The following is a 16,799-nucleotide window of genomic DNA, read 5'->3' on the forward strand; positions in this document are numbered from 1 at the left end:
CCTTTTAAGGAATAATCTCTTTCCCTTCCAGTATAGTATTGGTGAGATGGTAACTCCAGGTTCAAAGATAAACTTGGGGAAATTAGGTAGATAAAAACAGAGAACGTGCAAAAAAATAAAGAAGCACACGAGGTGAATGAAGAAAAATGTAGCAAATTTATCTGAAAGATGGAAATTGTTTAAAAAAGTTTTAATATTTTCTAAATATGGTGAACATTTCTCCAATTTAAATAATCATCAGTTATTTAACACTTTCTATGTGCTAGGTATTCAATTCATCAATTTATTAATAATATCTCCAATCCTAATTATAACCCCAAGAGATAGATGTTATTTTTTCCATTTTCTTTTATCGGTGTGTAGGCTTAAACCCAGAGAACTAAAGTAATTTGCCCAACTTTTAGTGAATAGTTCAGCCAAGACTGAATCTCAAATCCAATGGAAAATAAAGTGCTATGTCCAGTATAGGAAGTACAAAACATACAGGTTAAATAAAGTTCACATATATCTATCAATAAAGAACTCCAAAATTACATCAGTCTGTTAAAAACATAAGCCACTCAAAGCTCTAGAGTTAACTAAGGTAGTAACATAATTCTGAAATTAAAATGAAAATATTTACATAAAGTTAAATATTTTTTAAAAAAATCTTTAAAAAGTACACTCAAACATACTGGGAAAACATTTTTCATGGGAAACATTTTAGGATAATACTATCTATTCTTTAAGAAAAGAGTCACCTTCCTGAAGAGTTCTTTGCTTTCAGTGCTGTTGCCTAAATTAACTTTCTGTTATGAAACACATCACGCTAGTTTTAACCTAGAGAATAATTTGAACAAAGCCAAGTTAACCATTTCTAAAATACTTAAAATACAAAGAGGTGGTTGTGTAACCTTGAAGATAATTATTCAGATGTTTTTAAGTATTCATCTCTCCATAGTATTTTAGATTTAATTTTGTGAATTTAGCAACAAAGAACACAGTTTAGCACAAAATGAGAAAACCTGTTCAGAAGTGAAGAAATCATCTAAATATTAATAGATTTTATTAAATAGCAGCAGAAAACGATATACTTGGTGTTATTTTCAGCTATATAAATATCTTATTTTTATCCAATAAAAAACATACTAAATTCCTCCATTTCAAATACTGATGATATCAGCAAAGTGTTCACACATCTGGATATCTTTCTGTGTTTACCTAAACTGACCTTTCTGGTATGTACTGTACTTTCTATCTCAGTATCTTCAGTGTATATTTGCAAAAACTACTTGAACAGTTTACATTCTCCCACACCATGCTACTTCAAATGGTCTTCAAGACTTTCAAATTACTGTCAGACACTGGGCATTTTGTAGGCATATACTTTTGCATTCCTCCTCAAGGGAAAAAAAAGGGGGGGAAAGCCTAGATTCAAATGGTAATAAAGTCTCTTTCACCCTGATAAATACATTTAAAAAGTTGATCTCGGCTGGTCGCAGTGGCTCACGCCTATAATCTCAACACTTTGGGAGGCCGAAGCGGGTGGATCACCAGAGGTCAGGAGTTCAAGACCTGCCTGGCCAATGTGGTGAAACCCCATCTCTACTAAAAATACAAAAATTAGCCAGGCGTGGTGGCGGGCACCTATAATCCCAGCTACTCAGGAGGCTGAGGCAGGAGAATTGCTTGAACCCAGGAGGCGGAGGTTGCAGTGAGCCAAGATCACGCCATTGCACTCCAACCTAGGTGACACAGCGAGACCCTGTCTCAAAAAAAAAAAAAAAAAAAAGAGCTGATCTCATCCTGATGCTAGAGTTGTATAAAATAAGATCTTAGTGTTAACTCACAAGCTACTATATAAAAATCTTTATATATATGTATACCAATGTACTATGCATAAACACATTTGAATATAGCATGTGTATATGCAATCTATTTAGTATATTTGAATGTATATATTATATATAGACACATATGCATTCACATTTCCACATTTATTCCAAAAACTTACAGAGAAAATACTTAAACTGTTTTCAAAATACAAATTCTAAATGAAATAAAATGTTCTTTAAAAACTGTAATTAATGGCTGTTATGTCAAACTGTGAACCAAAAAGGTCAAACCTTATAATTTACAGTTTGAGAGGTCATACCTCAAATTATGACTTTAAAAAACTGATTATTTGTGAGTAATTTGACAAATGCATCTAATATAAACTGAATGCATATGAAATATTTTTGCGAGTAAGAAGAATGTATGTCCAAGTGGACAGCTGATGGAGGAAATGGCCTTTTACTGAACAAGGCTGAAGTCCAGCATAATGACTTGGAATGCCTTTGAATGAGCATGCAGGCTGGAAGGCCAAACAGTACACACATCCAAAAGGGAGCATAATGAACTATTTGATCAGAAAACAAAAATACTCCACATATACACCCAATGAGAAAAAAAAACACACACACACTTCTGTCACCTCCTCTTTTTTCATCATTACTATACCCCAATTCACGAATGAACTCTGGGCTATTGATAAATAATTATCAAAAGAAATGATTTTTATAATTTAAAAATACTAGAAATTCCTATAATATTCCAATCTGAGATTTTCAAATGTCTATGGAGATCTTCTATATCATATAAAGTAAGCCAGGTTTACAAAACTGTTTACGACTGATCTTGGATGCAAATATTACCACACCTAGCTTCATCTCAAAGCCACCTGCTCCTTAAAACATAATCTGAAATACTTTGGCCTCTCCACAATTTTTAATCTACAAGTAATCCACCATTAAGAAGGCAGATCATTGAAGATAATTTTCTCCACCATAGACTCAATTCCCTAACCCAAGCTAGAATTGAGAAGGTTAGCAAAATAGTCATTTATTAATATATCTATGTCTCTAATATTTATTTATGTGCTTATTATATCTCCCTATTAGACTATAAGCTCAACAAGGATAAAGACTAAGTCTCTTTTGTTCAACAGTTATCTATAACATCTACAAAGTTTCTGGCACAGAGCTAGCATTCCATAAATATTCGCTAGAAAATGGAAAGAAGGGGTTGACAGAAGAAAGGAGGGAGGCCTGAGTTAGCTAGTCTCCTCTAGTATTATTTGTGCAATTGTGGAGAGAAAAATCCCTAAAAATGTACACTGTATTTAATCAATTTACCCATCCAACAATTCACTGATACATCGATCCTTGAAACCAAAAAGATTTAAAATGGCTTCCAAAAGTACACAATTATATAATAAAATAAATTAAAACAGATGAAAAATGAAAGGGATACAAAATATAGTGGGGAACAGGATATTTCTATACGTATACTGGTAAAGTCAGTTAAATCACAGGAAAGAGAAGGAATTTGCTTTTTAATTTCTCCAATTTAACCTTATTGTAACTACTATTATAATAGTGTTATAAACACTAAGCAAATATTTACTAGTTCCTTGTCTAACCATTACTATGGCAAATACTCTATAACCTGGTACCTTATATTATGAGACAGGCAATCTATTGGATGAGACAAATATTCAGTTATAAGAAAGTATAATATGTATGTTATAACAGTAAAATTATAGATTTTTGTAGGAGAGAAAAGTAGGATTCTCTGAACCAGCAAAAATGCTTACATGGTAACTGCTGAACTATGAACCCAATACTTCATGTACCAAGAGATTTTTCTGATACATGTAAATATGCATAGTTCTTGATACACAGGGAAATATGTGGTCTCAAATGTTACCAGTAAAAATGAGACTTGCACATGTAAATCACAATATGATAAGAAAACACATTTGAAAAGCATTATCTTTCTTGTAAGTGAAAGCTTAACTCTGATTCCACTTAGCCTGGTAAGTGTTTTTGTCATTCCGTTGGGCCAGCCCACACATACTGGGCTCTTGATAGGTCCTGGGCTCAACCATCTGGCCCTTTGTGTACTTAATTCTTTTTTTAATACTGACGAGTGTATTAGTAACACTTCCTTGATCACTGGTAAACATACAGCTACCACACAACTAAGATTTTCCTTAATTCTGAAATTCACTAATTAGTTGTGGGTACGGGTTAGTATTACAAAGGTATGTTGAGTGGTACTACAATGAGTAATGTAATTCCCAAAAAGAACTGTGTTAATTTACTTCCCACTTCATTAGAGGAATAAAAAACATCTTATCATCTCTAAAGGATACAGAAAGAGACCTGGGTTTTTTAGGGAATGGTAGACAGGGAGAAAGCATGAATGCAGCATTGAGGCAAGAAACACAAATCACCTATACATCTTGGACAATGTTCGTGCTTCTTCTTAATACTTTCTGATTGCTTCATTTATTAGTGTGTTTCATGAAAACAATTTATTCAATTAATACACAGGTTTCCAAAGAAAGCAAATAAGGTAAATGATTCCTATTTTCAAAAACTTATCATTCTACTGGTATGTAAGTTATGCATTAGTCAACTCTGGAAGCTGCATTAATCTTTTCAAGCCAATAAGGTCTCAGTCAATTACTTGAGATAGCAGAATAAAATACAGGCTTAAAAGAAATAATGCAGCCGGGGGCGGTGGCTCACGCCTGTAATCCCAGCACTTTGGGAGGCCGAGGCGGGCAGATCACGAGGTCAGCAGATCGAGACCATCCTGGCTAACGCGGTGAAACCTCGTGTCTACTAAAAATACAAAAAATTAGCCAGGCGTGGTGGTGGGCGCCTGTAGTCCCAGCTACTTGGGAGGCTAAGGCAGGAGAATAGCATGAACCCAGGAGGCGGAGCTTGCAGTGAGCCCAGATCATGCCACTGCACTCCAGCCTGGGCGACAGAGCAAGACTCCATCAAAAAAAAAAAAAAAGATAATGCAATTTCCAAAGGTGCTACCAAGTCATTTAGAGAGAACATATGGTACAATTATGAGTATCAAAACTGGGAATTTATATATTTTAAGCCTACCATAAAACATATTTACTTTTTTTCTTTTGTTGGATGAGAGATATTCTAACGCTGTTTATTTTTCCGGAAGATTCAGATTATTCAAAGTGTATCAGCTGATTGTTATGTGTGTTAATTCAAACACTGAGTTTAAATAATCATAACTCAACTCCCTAAAACTGAAGATTCTGTGTAAGGTTGGGCCAGTGCCCTCATTCCTAGGATCAAACCATGTAAGACCAGACAAAGGTCTCAGAGATTTTGGGGGGTTCCAGTCTTTCTCCTTTGTCCATAGAGACGTTAGGGAAAGGATGACATTTTCTTATAGCACTTACCCCAAATAACTAAAATCTCAACAAAAAATAGATAAAAGTGTGGATTGTAAAATAGGTGTTAATAATTCCTTAATCAAATCTTGTAACTAATGAAAAAACACTAGTTTATATGCAGAAGTAAACTGACGAAAGGATGAACAGAATAAACAAGGAGGAAAAGACACATTTTTAAATATGTAATTTAGAAACTGTCAAAAAAAGTGGGACATGTCTTATTTAACTGGTGTATGAGAAGAATGGATGCTTTTACAGGCACATAAATGCAGGTACAGAAAGGTAATAGGAGCTTTGTATTACAATGGAACTTAAACTCCTCTGGGCAGTGATCAGCTAAGATGGAACAGAGACAGTTACAATGCAATGATTAACTAGTGGACAAAGCTATTACTTATGGCAGGTATGTAAGCAATTGGGGCAGCAATGTTGGAGGCCCCTCCTCATCAAGCAGCTTTGCCAGTACAGACTGGATGCCTGGAACCAGGAAAGACACAAAAACAATAAAACCTAGAGCCAGCTAAGGGAGATTCAATGCAATCCATCTCCAAATTTTAAATATTACTGGAAATCTACACTGAAGAATGTTTTCCCTTGGGATTGGCATACACTGTGGTTATAGAATGTTGACCAACACTTACCTTTATTTATCTTACTATGCAGAGCAATATGCCTAAAATACCTACTTAGAAATTCTCATTATATTACAGAAAAAGGAGATTCTAACATTAGTTGGCAAAAATTTTTGTTGATAGGCATGAACATCATGTCATTACATGAACAGATCATTAAAGTGAGTCCATTTCATTGACAGTATATATTGTGGGTCTTTTTATTCTGAACAACCAAACAAAACAAACACACAAGAGGTCATTGTGCCTTCCCTCATTTGGTTGGCAGCTTTATCTGTAAAACACGAAAATAAAAAACTAACATGGACTACAATCCTGCATGTACCATTGGTACCTGCATAGTACCATTTCTGCATAAGATTTAATCAAATATTTTATTCATGTTCTGAAATCCTGATATTTGTGAAGATGGAAAAATACACGGGATATTTTTAACTTTCAACCTCATGATCTCCAGTAAAAGTAGAAAAATAATCATATTTCATATTATTTGGTTTTTTGAGCTAGCCAAAAAATTATTAGTATACAAGAAAAAAGGAAGTTACCACTCTTCACTTGTCTTCAGGTCTTTTAATGTAATCTCAGGAAAAAAACATATTTAACAAAAATGGAAATTATCATGTTAAAATCTATTCCACTTTGAAAAGCGATATTCTTTCTCCCTCTCAGATAATTTTAAATATAAACCTGAAATGTTCATAACCAAATAAATCGTCTAGCAGATAACCAATCACCAAACATTAATTTTACACAATGAGGTTTCTTTAATTTCTCTCTCTCTGTCTCTCTCACAGACACACACACACACACATTCACACAGACAGGTTGCTAACTTGATTCTTAGTATGGTAACTTAAACTCATAACCACTCCAAAATATACTTTACCTTGATTTTGTGAATAAAAATAAATAATCTTATGGGGCAAGGCAGGGATAAAAATTAGAAGTATATTTCTAACTTTAATAGCTAATAATAAAAAGAACAGCAGAAAATTACTGAAAATTATATTGCTAAAATGTATCTGTACATGTGGCTGTGAAAACTTAGGTGCAAAGAGAATTCTCGTTAACTACCTTCAGAAAGAGCTAATGAAATATGAGGTTTAAGAGTACATCTTTAGTACTTCTGTACCTTAAAATATTGCCGAGTATTAATTTTTCATCAAGTTGTCATTTTCTCTGACATTTGGTTTTATTAATCAAGGCATTTATCATTAATTTGTAGAAAATATCGTAATTAAGCCAAATAAAATAAAATCCTTAAAAGGTTAAAATTAGAAAGCAGGTGAATTAGAACTTTGACATTACCCTGTTGACATACAGGAGCTTTCTGGAAGTATGAGAATGAAGTTTTTTTCAGTGAGTTCGGTGCCTCGATCTTGGGGCTGGCTGGTTTTTAAAAAATGTTATAAAGATTTGATTTAAACCTCTCTGACAGTTTTGACATTCAGGTGAAAGTACTGCTGCTGCATTTGGAACAATTTGCATATCCCACTGCTAAACGGAATGTTTGAGGTGTGCACTGGTGTAAAGAAATTAAAAACAAGCTATCACACATGCTTAAGTGTATGTATTCACAAAACTGATGGTTGGATCACACCACCCCATCCCCCTCCAATGTAATCTGTGATTTACTCTTCTATAATAAATTACCCTACCATGTTAGTCTCGCTGGAAAATCTAACCATGCATGTAAGAAGAAAAGTAATTACAGCCCCCTCTTGTCTAAGAAGCCTCCTTCAATCCCTGTGAGCTCTTTATACACAATGCAGCCACACGAGTCTATTGTAAACTTCTTGCCTGAAATTCTGGACTTCTGACTATCAGTAGCCACTAAATCTCATCTGAAGAGTTTCAATGTCCCCAACAAATACAATTTTATTTCTTATAGTTAGTTGTAAAGCTCTTCCTCAGGAGAAATTGTTACTTTTTGACTTTAAGCCAATATGTCTGTTTAACAAAAGAACACAGTTTAAAATCATGAGTTCCAAACCAGTAAAAAAAAAAAAAAAAAAAAAAAAAAAGGAGGACAGAGGGACATAATACATAATGAAATAGAAGGAAGAAGAGTTACAGCAACACCTAATTAAGCTGAAATATTCAGAAAGAGTATAAAATTTCTACTTTTTAACTTACAATTGCATATTATTTTTAGGTATACATAGAAAAAGAGATTTAATGTGTTTAACGACAATAAAAGAAAAATAATAAAATAAAAGAAAAGTTGAGGTAGCAAATCCAAGACCTTAAATATTATAAGACAATTCAAGAAGATAAAGCCCATTCAGGAAAATACCACTGGACATTACCTTCAGCCTTCAGAGTCCCAAAGGCAATTCTTAACACTTCTTTTTGTTTGTCTGTAAAAAAAGGAATACTTAAAATTAGAAATCTGCCAAGGAAAACATTTTCATTTCTATAATATCTTTATGACCCAGGTAGCTGAGTTTGTGTATGCCAACTAATATCTATAGTTTTAAAAAGAAAACTGAAAGCTAACACATTCATATGTGTACAAGTACTCAGTAAAACGTGGCCCAAATATACAATCTAAACCACTGCATATACATTTTTGAGGAGGCATAGCACGGTGTTTGCTATAGTATCATAAGAAGTTATCTTAACTCATAAGGATATTTGCATTTTGATTTCATGTTTTCTTTTAAGAAAAGCAAATCCCAAATTGCTTTTAACCTATTTACTTGCTCATTCTTATTAACAGAGAGTTCGCAAAGTTCTATGATGTATAATGTACTGGTCATCACTGGCGAGTTTAAAAGTATGCAAAGATAAAACACAAGCCCTATTCTCAAAATAGTAGGTAAGGTTAGAGATATTTGCATAAACTCAGATAAACCAAAGAAAATAAAAAGAAAATGGGTGGAAAGAAATAAAGATGCAAAGGGTAACATGTTCAGTACAGCTTAGTACCTAAGGCATTGACATTAAAACATGGCTTAATATTTCCTGTTTTAGCAGAAAGGCTAATAGTAGGGTCCTACCCATATTTAGATGCAAGGATGCCAAACAAATGGATGGGTTGCTTTTAAATTTCTTTAGTAAAGAATTGAAGCTGGATAGGAACAGGCAGGATGTTGAGGTTACTTTAAAGCCAATTTGGTGGTTTTGACTATAGAAAGATTTAACTAAAAACAGCTCTCCTATTAAAAATTGAATTTGATGTTGTGTTCCCATTAGAAAATGATCTCTCTAAATTTGCTATGAAATCTCAATGATGACCTTGATGCCACATTTACTAATAATCTCCACAGAGATTTAGGCATTCAAAGTTTCAAAAGCAGTTTTAATAATGGAAATGCAATACCTAAACATATGCTTGATTATATAATCTAGTACATCTACAGTAAAATGCCCATTAAAATTTTAAAAATCTGAGGATTTTAATTGACTATATCATTAATATGCATGCACAGTATTTTTGCAAACAACAAACCACACTAGTAAACCAAAACAAACCTAAGGATTGGTTGCACTAATAGACAAATAGGGTCCAGAAAAGGAATCTGACAGTCCTGTTATATTTGGGGTGCATCAGCATTATTACAGTTATTCTGCATCAGCAAACTAGGAGGGATGCTAAAAGTTAGTAACTGCTAGGAGGAGTGAGACCAGAACAATTAATGATGAAGAAATAGGATGATTAGGAACAGAAAAGAAAAAATGTTCTGATCATAGAGATAAAGTGGAGGACACCTTTGAGAAAATTAATTTGGCAACTACATGATATATTACAAAAGTTATTTTTATTAATTTATTACCTGTCTCTTCCTCTAGAATGGAAGTAACATAAGGGCAGGCACTTTCTCTTTTTCACTGTAACCCCATTTTCTTGAATAGTGCCTGCCATATACTAGGATATCAGTGAATATGTACTCAGTGAATGAATGAACAGCCTAACCAATAAAACACGCACTAAATCTGTATCTATTTACAGATGAGAAATTTAGGCTTAAAGAAATTAAATCATGTATACCAAATTAAATTGTCATTCTGCAACTACAAACTTCTACAATGCATTCTTTATTCTTCCATTCAATATTCATTCTAGCAACAGGAGAAACAGACAATAAACAAATAAACTGTTAGACTTATAACGTCATATAATTAGTACTATGAAGTCAGATAAAACAAGATAATGACACTGAGAGTTACCTGGCCTGATATTTTAGATAGATTTGGACAGGGAAACTTCTCAAAGGACGTAAGAATAATAAGAAACCTGAATCAAGTAAAGAAGACAGTCAAAACAAAAAAATCTGAAGGACTGGCTGGGTGAGGTGGCTCACACCTGTAATCCCAGCAGTTCGGGAGGCCGAGGCAGGCGGATCACCTGAGGTCAGAAGTTCAAGACCAGCCTGCTCAACATGGCGAAACCCTGTCTCTACTAAAATACAAAAAATTAGCCAGGCGTGGTGGCGGGCACCTGTAATCCCAGCTACTCAGGAGGCTGAAGCAGGAGAATTGCTTGATCCTAAGAGGTGGAGGTTGCAGTGAGCCAAGATTGCGCCACTGCCCTTCAGCCTGGGCGATAGGAGCAAAACTCCGCCTCAAAAAAAAAAAAAATCTGAAGGACCATTTGAATTGTTTTAGGATTAAATAATACATATTTCCTTGCCTAGTATAATGGCCAGCATATGCCAAACAGTGTACTCAATACTTTTTATTATATTGCTAATATTTTTATAAATTATAAGTTTCCCCACTAGATTACATTGTCAAAGGCATTTACTGTTATTTTCCTTAAAGTTCCTTAAATAGTGCCTAGCAAGAGCTCAATAAACACTTAGAGAACAAAAATAGAAAGACACAATTTTCAGTTCATTAATTAGAAAATAAACAGACTACATGAATATGAAAAAGTCACCATCTTTCATATGCCTGAATCAATCTAACTCTGTTAAATCAATTTCACATAATATTTCACCTTTCCTAAATTAAAAAAAAAAGAAAAAGGGGAAAATATATTAAATGGCTAGGGCCAAGAAGTCATAGATAACAAAAGAATAAGAAAGAATCAGAAGAAAATTAAGTTATTAACATGAGGCCACTCTCTTTACTATTTACATGCTGTCTGACTCCATCAGATTAACACATTTTTCCAGTGAAGGGACATTGCTACACAGATATCTGATTCATTTATGTATTCCTAATGCAAGCACAAGCCTTGCTATGTAACAAATATTCAAAAAAATCTTTGTTGTACTGAAATGAACTAAAATTATTTTTAGTAGTTTTGATGCTTTAAAGCTAGCTCAAAACAATAACAACAAACCAGGGGACTAACAAACTTAAAAAACAAATTTAAATGAGAAAACATCAAGCATTAGGTTTGAGTCCTATAGCAAAGAAGCAGAGAACAAGGTAGGTTCTTTCCAAAGAGTGAAATATAAGTGACAGTGTGATATTGGCATGGGAAGAGATAGATCAGTAGAAGAAGCCAGGGGAACTTAGGTATGGGGTAAATGTTACAAGTAACATTTCCATGAACAATGTTGAGATAGCTGACTGATTACCTGTGGAAAAATAAATTCTGTTCTCTAATTCTTATCAGTACTAAAATATAAATCAGGTCAATAAAACTCAATATAATATATAAAACAATCAAGGACCTCTAAGAAAATACATATGTATAATTTTCTGAACTCCAACGTGGGAAGGACTTTTAAAGTACATACACAGTGGTATATAATATAAGCATAAAGATTTATGATGTTTACTACTTAAAATTAAAAATTTTAGCCTGGGCAACATGGTGAAACCCTGTCTCCACAAAAAATACAAAAATTAGTTGGACATGGTGGTGCACAACTGTAGTCCCAGCTACTCAGGAGGCTGAGGTGGGAGGATCACCTGAGCCTGGAGAGGTCAAGGCTACAGTGAGCCATGATCCTGCCACTGTACTCCAGTATGGGCAAGAGAACAAGACCCAGTCTCAAAAAAAAAAAAAAAGTGTAAGGCAGAAAATATCTTTAACAAAATTCAAACTTAAGAGGCCAATAAAAAATAAATATTTTTAAAGTGTATAATGTTCATTGGGTTAAGAGTCTTTATAAATAAATAAACATATTATTCTACTTTTTAAAATGAGCAAAATACATGAATAGGCAATTCACAATAGAATTGTGAGTTCTCTTCTAAAATATGGAATGCATTTATAAATATATTTAAACATATATAAAATATATTTTAAACTATATATAAAATAGTAATACTTATTACTATTTATTATTAAATAATATTATTAATTCTAAACAATACCTATAAGTAATAAGGTGAAATAAGAAGCTAAAATACATATGAAATAATATTAATCTGCAATAGCAATGAAAGAAATGCAAATTAAATAAACTAAAATATTCTAGAATAGTGAACTGGTTAGATAAATTATATGTAATAGGATATTAAGTGTTCATTAGACATGGCAAGTGAAAATATATAATACATCATTAAGCTTAGAAAACAGGTTATAAAATGGTAATAATGATAACATACCATACCAATATTTAATAATTTTTCTCTATATAATATAAATACAGACTATGCACAACTTTTGGTTATGTGCATATGTAAGTATAGATCTGTATGTACCAGGTGTGTGTGTGTGTGTGTGTGTGTGTGTGTGCTTGTGTGTGTATTAGAAAAAGTATGTATGTGACTGTAAAAAACTTAAACTACATTATTCTTTGAATTTATCTTAAGATTATGACAGTTTTTTTCTTCTTAGAATTTGTTTCCAAATTTTCTGTAATAAAAACAAATTACTTTTTATAAACATAAAAAGCACTAAAGAAGGCACCTAGTTTATGTTTCAGGAAAGAAAAATTTAATTTATATTATTAGAATTCCTGAATGTTAAGAAAGACATTTGAAAATGTCTATCTGTCATTTTTGGTGAAACCTTTTTAACTGCATAGATTTTTTTAGAGAAAAAAATGTAAGGAAGGAAAGGAGAAAGGGCAGGTATCATGAGGAAGGGAAGAGAACAACAAAGAAAGAAAAATAGGATTTATAAAGATAACAGCAACTACTCAGAATGGTATCTATTAGGTTCCTAGCAACCAAATTTTAACTGGTAACATCTCCAATTAAACTTTCAAAGAAAAGCACAGCCTGGAATGTAGAAAACTTAAGTTGGAGGTTACATTTATACTGTGAACATACTTTTACAAGAGAAAATAGATGAAATGTTCATCGATTTCAATGATAGGACTACTGTATAAAGAGAGACAAAATACACCATGAGAACATAAGATGCTCCAAATCAGTTTTGGAAGTAGGAGTAGTATAAATTTCAATTAAGTAAAAGTTTAAAGTAAGCAAATTTTAAGTAGCTATAAAATCATGCTGTTCATTCCCATATAAGAAATGTTTTTCAATCCATAGTCCTTAACATGTCATTCAAAACATATGACCCTACAACATATGAACTATGACTTCTGGTTAATTGTTTCAATGGACATTATTTTGTATAAGGCCTTCCCAATGAGTACAAAATGAATAGAAACTGTTAAAGACCATTATCTATTAATAATCATAGCAAACAAGTCTTCATTAAATAAAAATTTAAACATAAGGTTTAATTGTATTTTATTTTAAAAGGCAAATGAAAGCCAATTGATCATCCTGAAAGATCATAAAGAACCTGTACAGTTCCATCGTCAAGAAGACAAGGATACATTCCTTAAAGGCTGGAAAAGCCTTAATTTCAGTTCATCCATAATCATGCATCCTAAGGTGGAGGTATTCATTTTGGATTTGGATATATTATTAGAGTTTTTAAAACACCAGGGAAATCTGGTAAGTTCTATGGTATATTCTCAAAGAACATTTCATAAGATTGGTCTGGCTAAACCCCATACTAAAGCCATCTGAAATAAAGTCAAATTCCATGGAGCTGGAGCTCGAGAGCAACAACAAAAGACCATTCACTGACTCAGTTATACTTGCTCTTAGGTATTTCAGGTTCGCTTCTAAATAGGGGGAAAAAGTACAGAAAGATTAGGTACTAAATACTGTTTTTAACTCTAAAATACGATCAATTTTTTTCTTTACTTGTCTGTTTAAAAGTAACCTGAGCCCTTCCTTTTATTATGTGAAGCTTCATTCTGTTTATTTTTATTTCCCAAGAGCAGAATGCCTTAAATAAATTCTTAAAAACCAACACATCAACAAATAAATAAATTAAAACTCAATGACTATAAAAAGTACACAATCTAACCTGCTTAATTATTAACAGGTAAACACAATGAACTTCTAAATTATTTACTTAATCCCCTTCAACTAAAAACTTTAAAGTTTTTGGGCTTGAAATGTATATCCTTTCTAAGGGTCCATAAAACAATTATTTAAAAATCTATTTAGCCATTTTAGTAAAAGCAATTTTAAAATACCAAGGTAAATATGCACTTAAACATTTACATAAGTTCATAAAAAATAGAAGACTTTTTTTAAATTTCACAGGTCAGTAAAATTATTTTTCTTCCAGCTTTCCCTAGTCTTCTGTCAGGTATTTCACTCCACCATGAGCAGAAATATTCAGTACTAAATTATATTAGATTGATATAATAGTTTTGAAGTAAGCATTTATAGAATACTCTTATTCCTGAGTATACCATAAGAAATGTATAATTATGAAACTATAAAAATATTAATAATTTTGAAACTTCAAGAAAAAAAGAATGAATAAATTAAAAAATCACCATTTTCTCCAGATAAGACTGGACTATTTTCACCAGCATAGCTAATCACTGAAGAAAGATTGCTGCTTGATGCAAGTAACCATTGATTACCTGAAATGTTGGTTAGTTAAATGTTCTGGTTAGCTAAGGGTTCTAGGGGGAAAAGTGTTTTTGTTTTTAGATCATTTTAACTAAAAATATAAGATGTTCTAGTAGATTTCTCTGCTTTAGTAAATAGGGAATTATAATTTTATCTTTCACTTAAAATGAAAAAATTATGTTGCCTTAGAGGATGGCTCTTGAACTTTTGGGAAGTCAGAAGGGCCTCTGGGACGATGATAAAAAACCAAGAATCTTTTTTCTCTAGAAAAGTGCATATGATCACGAAATTTTGTATGAAATTTCCAGGGGTCCAGAGACCCAATAAAAACCCCTTGCTTTCTAATTTTACAGAATGCTAAATAATTAGACATAGGAGATTGCACTCATACAGTAACCCCCAGGACAAAAGGAGAAAGTTTGAAGTTGCTTCGGAAGACAGGCCTAATAATGAGCTATTTTGTTATGATTTGTAACCTTTCTTCTAAAAGGGGTGTGTAAAAACAATTCTTGTTAATTTAGTCTTGGTTAAAGGTTAAATATGTTTCCTTTAAGGACAATTGCAATACAAGGTATTTGAGCTTTGAAACAAAATAGTGCTGCTTTAAAATCATTCCACATTTTAGAAGTGACAACAATTTTCTTCCTATATTTTTGTAACAATAGAAGGCAGAGTCAAAGAGAAATCTATTTAATTTTCATCTTTACTTCTAATGATTAACAGATAATAGCAAATACATGAGCAGTCCCCATATTCAGGTTCTGTTCAAAGCGCTTTTATTTGTATTTACTTATTTAAACCTAACAAAAACTCTAGGAGGTAGGTAATATCATCATACCCACTTTATCAGTGTGTAAACTAAGGAACAGAGGGAGTAAGTAATTTGCCAAAGGACACCCTTTTACTGAGTGGCAGAACCAGGATTTATGCCCCCGTCAATCTGGTTGCAGAGTTCGCATTCCTACAGACCATGTTCCATTTCCAGCTTTAATCTTTCATGAGTTCTTCAATCTTTCATGAGTTGATGGTTTTTCTTGTGTGTTATTATATTTAACACAAGTCTACTTCTTCACTACCATGCAAGGAACTTTCATACTGGTTTTCCCAGAAAAATTCATTTGGTGAATTGTTCATAAGATGCTGACAAAACTGGCCCCACCTTTGTGCAGCTGGCAGTTTTATACCATAGTAAATTTCCCAGAGTCAATGCCAAAAATTAAAAAACTAAGGTACCACCAGCTAATAAGTGTGGAATTATACAATCAAAGCTGACCTCTCATTTCCTTTTTGGAAATAGTTTTCATGGGATAAATATGTGAATGATTATATTCCAAAGGCAACCAAGACAACAGTATAAATGGGCAATATTATCATAATAACTTCTCAAAGGCAGGATTGTCTACTATTCCTAATTCATCTGATGAGAGGTACACCAGTCGATACAACTTTTAATTTCTAGTCCTAAATCATTTCTATGAAATAACATGTCAAATAAAATGCATACTTAGTGAGGGCCAGCAAGGGGCCAAATTTGCAGTATGACTATTTTCTTGAAATATCCTCTTGGCAGATTGCTACCAAAGACAGCAACCAATTTGTAATGCAGGATTTGCTTTTAGTGTACCAATCTTTATACATTGAGTAATTCCATGAAGAGAAAAGGCTGACTTAAAAAATAAATAAAATAAATAAATCCCATCCTTATGGTTTGCACAGAACAGGTTTTAGTTATAAATTCATTCCATTTAATTTTTATTGAATTGCTCCCTAAAATAAATGCAAACAGGCAGGTACCAGTGAGACACAAGTATAAAAGGGCACAATAAAGCAGAATGTTCAAAGTCCTGTGGGTACATGTGCACAATACGCAGTTTAGTTACATATGTATACATGTGCCTTGTTGGTGTGCTGCACCCAGTAACTCGTCATTTTTAAAAAATCTTTGTCCTTTTCTCAAATCCTCCCTCCAAAGTCCAAAGTTTTTTTTTTACATTAGACCTATAGACTTTTATGAAGAAATTCATTTCAATGCAGCCAAGCTAGGCTGGGAATGAGAACCTGGTTTAATATAAAAGTATGCCTGGAATAAAATATCATCCTTTGCCTCTATCTATCTCTATATCATCCTACAC

General features: G+C 32.9%; 1 protein-coding gene across 40 annotated transcripts in view; it reads right to left on the reverse strand.

Moving 5' to 3' along the window:
- The window catches only part of ZBTB20 (zinc finger and BTB domain containing 20), an 830,436-nt gene that overhangs the window by 649,206 nt on the left and 164,431 nt on the right, over positions 1-16,799 (reverse strand). For all 40 annotated transcript variants that reach the window (XM_054682140.2, XM_054682141.2, XM_063806117.1 and 37 more), the window contains one exon: positions 8,178-8,228. The gene's annotated coding sequence lies outside the window, so the exon portion shown is untranslated. The remainder of the gene's footprint in view (positions 1-8,177; positions 8,229-16,799) is intronic.

Source organism: Pan troglodytes, chromosome 2 (genome assembly GCF_028858775.2).
Source record: "Pan troglodytes isolate AG18354 chromosome 2, NHGRI_mPanTro3-v2.0_pri, whole genome shotgun sequence".
Lineage (NCBI taxonomy): Eukaryota > Metazoa > Chordata > Mammalia > Primates > Hominidae > Pan > Pan troglodytes.